Source organism: Bos grunniens, chromosome 20, assembly GCF_055505025.1.
Source record: "Bos grunniens cultivar Pamir isolate PY7600 chromosome 20, Bosgru_T2T1.0, whole genome shotgun sequence".
NCBI lineage: Eukaryota > Metazoa > Chordata > Mammalia > Artiodactyla > Bovidae > Bos > Bos grunniens.
In genome coordinates this window covers 55759596-55766519 of record NC_141184.1, presented here as the reverse complement: position 1 = coordinate 55766519, position 6924 = coordinate 55759596, and the positions used below count along the sequence as shown (strand labels likewise).

Here is a 6924-nt window from a genome sequence, read left to right as displayed (position 1 = left end):
TGCAGCACTTTCACAGCATCGTCTTTCAGTATTTAAAATAGCATAACTAGAATTCCATCATCTCCACTAGCTTTGTTCATAGTGATGCTTCTTAAGGCCCACTTGACTTTGCATTCCAGGATGTCTGCTTCTAGGTGAGTGATCAAACCATCATGATTATCTGGGTCATGAAGATCTTTTTTGTACAGTTCTTCTGTGTATTCTTGCCACCTCTTCTTAATATCTTCTGCTTCTGTTAGGTCCATCCCATTTCTGTCCTTTATCAAGCCCATCTTTGCATGAAATGTTCCCTTGGTATCTCTAATTTTCTTGAAGAGATCTCTAGTCTTTCCCATTCTATTGTTCCCCTCTATTTCTTTGCACTGATAGATGAGGAAGGCTTTCTTATCTCTTCTTGCTATTCTTTGGAACTCTGCATTCAGATGGGTATATCTTTTCTTTGCCTTTCACTTCTCTTCTATTCACAGCTATTTGTAAGGCCTCCTCAGACAACCATTTTGTTTTTTTGCATTTTTTCCCCCTGTGGATAGTCTTGATCCCTGCCTCCTGTACAATGTCATGAACCTCCATCCATAGGTCTTCAGACACTCTGTCCATCAGATCTAATCCCTTGAATCTATTTGTCACTTCCACTGTATAATCATAAGGGATTTGATTTAGGTCATACCTGAATGGTCTAGTGGTTTTCCATACTTTCTTCAATTTAAGTCTGAATCTGGCAATAATGAGTTCATGGTCTATGCCACAGTCAGCTTCCAGTCTTTTTTTTTTTTTTTTTTTTTGCTGACTGTATAGAACTTCTCCATCTTTGGCTGCAAAGAATATAATCAATCTGATTTCATTATTGACTATCTGGTGATGTCCATGTATACAATCTTCTCTTGTGTTGTTGGAAGAGGGTGTTTGCTATGACCAGTGCATTCTTTTGGCAAAACTCTATTAGCCTTTGCCCTGCTTCATTCTGTACTCCAAGGCCAAATTTGCTGTTACTCCAGGTATTTCTTGACTTTCTACTTTTTCATTCCAGTCCCCTATAATGAAAAGGACATCTTTTTTGTGTATTAATTCTAGAAGGTCTTGTAGGTCTTCATAGAACTGTTCAACTTCAGCTTCTTCAGCATTACTCCTTGGGACATAGACTTGGATTACTGTGATAGTGAAAGGTTTGCCTTGGAAACAAACAGAGATCATTCTGTCATTTTTGAGATTGCATACAAGTACTGCATTTTGGACTCTTGTTGACTATGACGTCTATTCCATTTCTTCTAAGGGATTTTTGCCCATGGTAGTAGATATAATGGTCATATAAGTTAAATTCACCCATTCCCATCCATTTTAATTTGCTGATTCCTAAAATGTCAATGTTCACTCTTGCCATATCCTATTTGACCATTTCCAATTTACCTGGACCCATTCTAGTTTACTATGCAATATTGCTCTTCACAGCATCAGACTTTGCTTCTATCACCAGTCACATCCACAACTGGGTGTTGTTTTTGCTTTGGCTTCGTCTCTTCATTCTTTCTGGAGTTATTTCTCCACTCTTCTTCAGTATTGTATTGGGCACCTACCGACCTGGGGAGTTTATCTTTCAGTGTCCTTTTTGCCTTTGCATACTGTTCATGGGTTTCTCAAGGCAAGAATACTGAAGTGGTTTGCCATTCCCTTCTCCAGTGGATCACATTTTTTCAGAACTCTCCACCATGACCTGCCCATCTTTGGTGATCCTACACAGCATGGCTCATAGTTTCTTTGAGTTAGACAAGCCTGTGGTCCTTGTGATCAGATTGGTTAGTTTTCTGTGATTGTGGTTTCCAGTCTGTCTGCCCTCTGATGGAGAAGGATAAGAGGCTTATGGAAGCTTCCTGATGGGAGAGACTGACTGAGGGGGAAACTTGGTCTTTGTCTGATGGTCCAGGTCCATGTTCAGTAAATCTTTATCCAATTTTCTGTTAATGGGTGGGGCTGTGTTCCCTCCCTGTTATTTATCTGGGTCCCAACTATTGTGGAGGTAATGAAGATAATGGCAACCTCCAAAAGGTCCCATGCATACACTGCTACACTCAGTGCCCCCAACCCTGCAGCAGGCCACCACCGACCCACACCTCTGCTGGCAATTCCAGGACACGCATGGGCAAGTCTGGGTCAGTCTCTTGTGGGGGTCACTGCTCCTTTCTCCTAGGTCCTGGTGTGCATAAGTTTCTGTTTGTGCCCTCCAACAGTCTGTTTCCCCAGTCCTGTGTAAGTTCTGTTGTTTCTATGGTGGGATTAATGGTGACCTCCTCCAAGAGGGCTTATGCCACACCCAGGTCCACTGCTGACCCATCCCTCCACAGGAGACACTCAAACACAGTTCTGTCTTGGTCCCTGTGTCCTGGTGTGCACAAGGTTTGTTTGGGCCCTCTGATGTCTCTGGCGGGTATGGGGTTTGATTCTAAATGTGATTTCGCCCCTCCTACCATCTTGCTGGGACTTCTCCTTTGACCTTGGACATGGGGTATCTCCTCAAAGTTGCTCTAGCGCTGCATAGTTGCCACTCCAACTCCACGCAGCCACCTCTACTAAACATTTTAAAGAATTATTCTGAATTCTCTGATAGTTCATAGATCTTTAGTATCAGTTATTAGACCTTTATTATTAAATAGCTTCCTTTGGTGTTCTCATTTGCTTCATTTTTTCATGATCCTTGATTCCTTACCTTGGTTCCTCTGACTGGATAATTTCAAATGTCCTATCTTCCAGGTTGCTGATCCTGCCTATTAATCCTATTAATGGTCTAAGACTGCTTTTGAAGCTCTCTAGTGAATTATTCTGTTCAGTTACTGCATTTTTTTAGCTGTAGAATTTCTGGGGTTTTCTTTGATGGTTTAAATTTGTTAAATTTCTTGTTTTTTTCATCCATTATTTTTAAATTTCATTTAGTTGTGTATGTGTTCCTAGAGTTCACTAAACATTTTAAAGAATTATTCTGAATTATCTGATAGTTCATAGCCCTTTAGGTTATTAGAGATTTATTATTAAATAGTTTCCTTTGACACTGTCATAATTACCTCATTTTTTTATGATCCCTGATTCCTTACCTTGGTGTCTGTACATATGAATAAGTTTCCTTTTCTAGACTTTGTAGGTTCACTTTGGCAGAGATAGTTCTTCACCAGTAACTTCAGCTGAGGCTTCTGGACATGTCTGCTGGCAACATCCTTGGGCAACTTATGGTTCTATTAGGTTCTATTTTTGAGTAAAGCAACTGTTCAGGCTCTGAGATTGTGGGTAGAGTGGTGTGCCACTGGCTGAGAACAGCTTGATAGAACTGCTGGCTTGGTTCCCTGCAGTCCCTGTGACTGTTGGCTTTGTAGTTGCCTAGATTCTCTGGCCAGGCATACTAAACAGTGGGGACTGGGTACTACACTTGGCAGTAGGCAGGGCTATAAGTTGCTTCCCAGCCCTGACAGGGCAGCAGGAATGGGACCCAAGGCTTGCACAACTCACTGTTTTGTATCCTGAATCAGGTAAGAGTGTGCACTGAATATCCTGTCAGGTGAGCACTGGTCTTGCTCTGCAGACAGGGAAAGCTGCGGCCGTGCTACTTGCCACTGTTACCAGCGTTGTTTAATGGACTACACAGCTCCCCATGTGTTCTTGTAAGTTTCCCAGTCAGGTGGTCTGAAAGCTGTATTCAGCAGTAAGTAGGGTTACAAATTCATTACCCTGCCTGGGTGCAGTAGGAAAAGCAGCTTCAAGGCTGCTGAATTCTCTTTGTGAGCTTAACTCAAGCCAATTCATGCCCCAAGTTCCTTGGTTAAACAGGGCCACTGGCTTTTCTCTGGGGGCCCATGCTCTGCAATGAGCAGGGCTGACTCTGGCCCTGGCCTGGCTGGAACAGGAAGGGCCTACTTCTGGCAACTCCAAATTTTTTTAAAAGGCTTTTTGGTTGGGAGGGGCTAGGAGCTATGATTTACAGTTGATGGAAGAGGTAGGAATTAACATCCCTACCTGGCTATAGCAAGGGAACCCTCCATACCTGGTACTGCCTTTGTTCTGAGGGCCAACAGCTCTATTCACGTGCTTCTCCACTTAACAGTTGCTGTGTAGTTTCCAGGTGTTCTCACCAGTCCTCCTGTCAGAAGAGGGCTCAGCACCATGCTCTACAGCAGTCGGAGCTATGGCTCAGGCTCCTGCCAGGCTGTAGACAGACCAGGCTCTAGAACCGGTGGAATTCCCTGTTTGGGCACCTGAATTAAGCTGTCCCTGCCCTTCCAAGTTCCCTGGTCAGACTCTTCCCTGACTTGACTCTACAGATGAGCAAAACCCCTTATTGGGGCTACTACTTGAGCCCTGCTGGTAGTAACGGGGCTGGCTGCTGGAAGCTCTCCTCTTCTCTCAGCGTCAATCAGGTTCCTGGTGGCTGAGTCCCACAGATTCCCTTGTGGAATTTCCCTGGGTTATCCCCATGCAGTGAAACCAGAGTAAAGACTCCAGCACAGCAATCCACAATGCTGTAAGAGCCTGACGTCACCCTGGGCTCTCTTTCCTACAGAGGAAATGTAGGCTCAGAGGAAACCTCTTGGTGTGCTGCTATGCCGACCTAGGGAAGGAGTCATGAGGTCGTTATTTGGCCATTCCTCTTACCTTTCTAATGCAGTCTGTCTTGGTTCCTATGGTGCAGAGAGTTGCTTCAGCTTCAAGTTCTAGGATTATTTTAATGGTGTCTTATCCATGAATAGTTTTTCGTTGCTGTTCTTATGAGGCAGAGCAAAATCAGGAATGCCCAAGGTTACCATCTTGGTGATACTACTCTTCATGGCTTTTCTGATATGTGGTTCCCTCTCTTTTTCTAACTGGAGGCCTTTCCTTAATAAAGCCCTCGCATGTTTAATCCCATCTTGGTGTCTGCTGCTCAGAGAATCCAGCCAACCTAATGAACAAAGTGAAAACATTTTCAATAATTGCTTTTGTATAACTGGAAAGCAAGTAGAAATTTCATGACCAAAACATATCCATGGTGGACTGCAATGTAACTAAAACCTAGGTTCTGTGCTACCTCTGTTTTCTCATCTGCAGCAAATGAGTTCAGATCCTCTTCAGATTTCATTCGTGGTTGTAGCATATACTTCCATTCTAAATACATCCATTATCTTTTCACTTTTTTGCTTTGGAGCTTTCTTGAAGCTGTGGTGACTACTCAGGTAATTGGCAGATACAGTATGGATAGTCTGGGGAGTTCCCTGGGGAAATACTCAGTAGACACACGTCCCAGCCCTTGTTCTTTAGATGGATCATTCTGGAAGTCTTCTCTGAGTTTCTCAGAGATCCCTGCAGAACTGACCCTGTACTTCCTAGAGCAGCAAACATCAGCAGCATAATTACTTTTGGCTTTCTTCCTTCCTTGTCCCACTCTCCTCCATTCTTTCCTCCTGATTCCTGGGATAACTTCCAAGTATACTACCTGCACCAAACCCCTTATCTCAGGCTCCACTTTGAGAGAACCCCAAGGCAAGATATTATCTCTTGAAAATGGTGACATGAATTTTTAAGATGATTTACTTCTCTCATGAACATTACACCAAATGTTAATATGGTATATATGGCACTTAGTAATTTGATCCCTTGGCTACTCTTTAATCACTCACAACTCTTCTGCATACACTGTGTCCCAGCCATATCAAACAACACATAATTCTGTTGATAATGAAAGTGTTTTTTTACCCCCAACACTATACCTTTAATATGCTGGTTTTTCTTTCTCCATCAACCTGAGGAAAATAGAAAAGTTCATTTACCAGTGCTGACTCTTTAGTTACTCACCTGGGCAAATTAGCAGTAGAAACAGAGAGCTTTGCAAAGGCACATATCCCATTGCACTGTCATTTTAGTTCACATGCCTGACTTCCTCACTGGAAGAGAAGATAAGGACAAAATTCTTGTCTTCTAGGGTGGCTTCACATTGTATGGTACTTGGAAGTTTCTCAAATATTTTTTTCCCCACAAATCAGCAATGCACTTAATAAAATAATATTTATAACACAGCAAGATATGATACAGAGATAGTATAAATGTGAAGATTTTAATATTAACTGTCTTATTCTGGATACATGTAGTATCTTACAATAATAATTACTTTTACTTACTAACTGAGCTTTTTAATAGCTAATAGCTAAGTTTTATACCATAATTAAAGCAAATGTTAAATTTAACTAGTAGAGGAAATGGTTTTATCCTGGAAATTCTCTTCCCTGTGTAATCTGACCAGAGAATCTCATTTTTTAAATAGTTTTAAAATGAAAAGGGAAAGAAATTCACCAAATTCTGTTTATATAGTACAATACTAGCATTGCAGTATCTATTTTGATCTTTATTGACCAATTTAGAAAAATCAGATATTACTGTTTCCATTTAAAACATGAGGAAAGTAAAACTTTAAAAGTTAAAATGAATATCTCAAAAGCACACAGATGAGAAGTACAAGGCTAAGATTTAAATCCAGACATGCTAAACTTTATCTAAATACCCTTCATGTCATTTGTCTCAAACCTCCAGACGTTATCCTAACTGACTTGAGACAAAATGACAGATGCTATACAGGAACTAAAGCCAACACATTTTGGTACCATATTGCCAGATACCTAATGTTGAGGGAGCATATTCTGGAATGAAAATAATACTATTTTAATAATGATATTACAAAATAAAAGACTCAGTACATAACATGAATATGAATGTTTTTATAGAGTTGAAAATACTCTAACCATATGATCCAGAAATTCAAAACCTAGGTCTTTACCCAACAAAAAATGAAAAGGTATGTCCACACAAAACCTGTAAGTGAATATTTATGACTGCTTTATTCATAACCACTCAAACTGGAAGCAAGATGTCATGTACATTCAGGGGAATAACACACTAAAAAAGGAGAAATTAACCATT

At 41.1% G+C, this 6924-nt stretch overlaps 1 long non-coding RNA gene across 1 annotated transcript; it reads right to left on the bottom strand.

Moving 5' to 3' along the window:
* Window positions 1–1671: 1671 nt before the first annotated feature.
* LOC147350432 (uncharacterized) lies at window positions 1672–5894 on the bottom strand. The gene is made up of 2 exons (XR_015148848.1): window positions 5806–5894; window positions 1672–4915 (listed from the first exon to the last, which is right to left on the bottom strand). It is a non-coding gene; the product is annotated as an uncharacterized LOC147350432 (long non-coding RNA).
* Between the last annotated feature and the right edge of the window lie 1030 nt (window positions 5895–6924).